Raw genomic sequence first — 3,354 nt, 5'->3', positions numbered from 1 at the left:
CATTAACTTGTTCTTTTTACTGCCCACCATTGGAAACAAAGAATGAAAACCAGTTCCCAGATTCACATCTTGATAGACTCATGGCATCCTTACCAGTAAGCTATTCTAACATCATCAATTTTTTTTTTTTTTTTTGATCAAAGATTGCATCATCCCTGGTAATAACGGGGAAAGAATGTCTCAAAAATACAATGATGTTAAAATGTAACTTGCACTTCACATAGAAGCAACCGTGGGTTGACCAGTTCTACAACTGGAGTATACTAGAGAGTCACTGTCTTATGACAGTTTCAGGATAAGACATCACACTGTTATTTTGCATCAGATTTCAAAGGGGATGATAATACTCATACTCAGCCATCTGCTGTAACTGTATCGGTGTCTTTATTACCTTAGTTGTCAGATTTTGCTTTCAGTTTACATTTATGTAGGGAAGTTTCACTACCGCAATCTTAATGACAAGAAGAAAAGGGAAAGGTTTGGTTTTATGTTTCTATTTTTCTGTGCAATTAAAACCCTGCACCGGAGGCAGTGACACTTCTCATGCCCTTGACGTCACCTCTGCTTACACAGAAGTCACTTCCTATATGAAACCATAAGTCAGTTTCGATATTAAAATTCATTTCATTTGTTCTAAATGAAACGGGCAACTAGATACACCCTCAAGCGACATTGACGACTCACTTAAGCATTAGGTGGCCAGGCTGTCCAGAGAAAAGCTTTTCATCTTCCTTTCTGAAGGCCTCATTTTTATAAAGCAGAATCCAACATGCCTTACCTTCTAGAAACTGGCCCCAAAGATTTCCCACTGTCTAAAAAGCATCCATATTTTATTTTTATTCCACTTATCATTTCTCCAATGCCAGAATGAGTTTTAGAGTAAGACAAAAAAAAAAAAGGAAACAGAGCACTGGAAACAAATCCTACAAGCAAGCTCAAGGAGAGTGCCTGGGAGTATGCATGCATCGCAAGGTCCCAACAAGTACTGTTTTCCAGCATCGCCTGCTTCTCCATTACCAGTAAAGAGAGTTGCTTATAAAATAAACCACACACACAGACGGAACTCACAATTGGAACATTTAAATGATTATTTGCTTCTCTTTCTACCAGCTTGTAAAACATTATTTTCTTATTCTTCCTTAAATGGCCTGTGCTAATTACACACCGTGACCTCTGCCCTCCAAGTGCCTTCATTTATGGCCGCGCATTCCTTTCCAGGGCAGCTCAGGGTCTGGTTTACAGGATGCTGCTACCAGGCCCTCCCCTCCCGGCTTCTGCTCCCCCAGGTCAGGAGCCCAGCTCACCAACACAGCCCAGCAAAAGCATTCGTTTTTCAACAGAGATATGTAATTCACTGGAATCCCAAGGAATAAATATGAAATTATATAACTGACACCTCCCTTTGAAATATCAAGCATATTCAGAAATACATTCATCTTGTGTTTCTTTCCTAAAAGAGAGTGAGGAGAAAGAAGCATTTTAACCTAGGAATAAAGAGCTAAATTACCATTGTGGAGTCATTTCTTGAGGGATCATGTACATGACTTTGAGTTGACTTTTTTCCCAAGCAGTTGGAAGTTGGAAGTTTATAAATGGTTTTGAAACTTCCGGTCTCAGTCTTGCGTGATTAGAAACTGGTGAGGAATCAGAAGATAGATGTAAGATCCCCTGTCAATCTAAATTCATCCTAGGAAACATTTTTAAGATGAGGTTGCACTTGCCCTTCATTTTATTCAGGTCTAATACAAAGCTGGAACTCAGTTTTCATGCATTTGGCCAATCATTGAACTCATCACCACCTGATTTATAGTAAGTATCTGAACAGTAGGATCGATTTACACAAATTGACCTAACAAGTAAAAATCACTGGGGGCTTCCCAGGTGGCGCTAGGGTTAAAAATCCTCCTGCCAGTTCAGGAGATGCAAGAGAGGCACGCTAGACCCCTGTGTTGAGAAGATCACCTGAAGAAGGAAATGGTAACCCACTGTAATATTCTTGCCTGGGAAATCCCATGGACAGAGGAGCCTGGCAGACTACAGTCCATGGGGTCATAAAGAGTCAGGCATGACTGAGCACCCATTCAAACAGAACTAACTCTACAACTGAATCATTCAGGAGCAAACACAACATTTCCATGTATAGGGACATATACTTTAAACGATTATTATTGTTACTGAAAGTTCTGGTAACTTTGCCCCAATTCTTTATTTATCTCGAATGAAAGTATTTAAGAAAGTTGAACTTGTTGGTTAATTACTTATGACCTTTAATTCATATCCAGTAGCTGGATATGTCTATAGTGACCCTATAGAAGTAAAAATTTCAGTTGGTTGCTAAATGAGTAACATTTTTCTTTTCCACTGCAAATATGCCCGAGAAAGAAGCAAACTTAAAACAAGAGCGAGTGGGATCCTTCTGTGCTCGTGTGTGATGGGGGTGGTAGAGGTTCAGTGTCTCAGTCGTGTCTGAGTCTTTGTGACCCCATGGACTGTAGCCCACCGGGCTCCTCTGTCCATAGGATTTCTCAGGCAAGAATACTGGAGTGGTTATCCATTCCCTTCTCCAGGGATCTTCCTGACCCAGGGATCAAACCTAGGTATCTTGGATTACAGGCAGATGTTAACATGTAAAACTATGTAATGTCTGTCTTTTTAATAAAATCTCTATTACAGCCAATACGTCTGTTAAGAACACTAGAATGCAATAACTTACTTGAAGTCAAATTTGATTAATCAAACTGCTTTTTAGAAGAAAGAATACAATTCAAATTAAATCAATTTCAATTAAGATTGTCAAAATCTAGATTTACACAAATGATAAAAAAGAACTAAATAATTCATTTATGAAAGGGTTACTGGTTATTTCATTAAATCATAAATACTTAATATATTTAAATATGCATATATGTGTGTATTCATATAAGTAACTTATAATAATTTGATTTATAAGTAATTCTTCCACAGAGAGCATTATAAACTTATCCAATACCTTCCCTGTGGTATTTGCCTTTGTGTTCGATGCTTTTTTTTTCCCGGCTGCACTGCACAGCTTCTGGGGTTTTAGTTCCCCAACTAGGGGTTGAACCTGGGCCCTCGGGAGTGAAAAACACCACGTCCTAACCACTGGACCACCGGGGAATTCCCACGTTAAGTGCTTTTTCCGCAGATAACATTTCAACATATGATGACTTCTCTCTACAGATGGAGGAATCTTTATTCCTCATCCCCTTGCATACGATAAGGCTGACTGCTAAAATTCTGGGGTATTGTTCTTCTTGGGATTGCTTGGGCTCTTTCTTCCCACCCGTGGACCAGCAATATGGACTCTCGGAAAAGAGGCCATTTACTTGCCCA

General features: G+C 39.3%; 1 non-coding gene across 1 annotated transcript; it reads right to left on the bottom strand.

Annotated features, from left to right (window-relative positions):
- Positions 1-3,064: 3,064 nt before the first annotated feature.
- Positions 3,065-3,138, bottom strand: TRNAE-UUC (transfer RNA glutamic acid (anticodon UUC)). The gene has a single exon. It is a non-coding gene; the product is annotated as a tRNA-Glu (tRNA).
- Positions 3,139-3,354: the final 216 nt, after the last annotated feature.

This window comes from Bos mutus, chromosome 19 (assembly GCF_027580195.1).
Source record: "Bos mutus isolate GX-2022 chromosome 19, NWIPB_WYAK_1.1, whole genome shotgun sequence".
Classification (NCBI taxonomy): Eukaryota; Metazoa; Chordata; class Mammalia; order Artiodactyla; family Bovidae; genus Bos; species Bos mutus.
The sequence above is the reverse complement of the archived record's forward strand: the minus strand, read 5'-3'. Positions and strand labels throughout refer to the sequence as shown.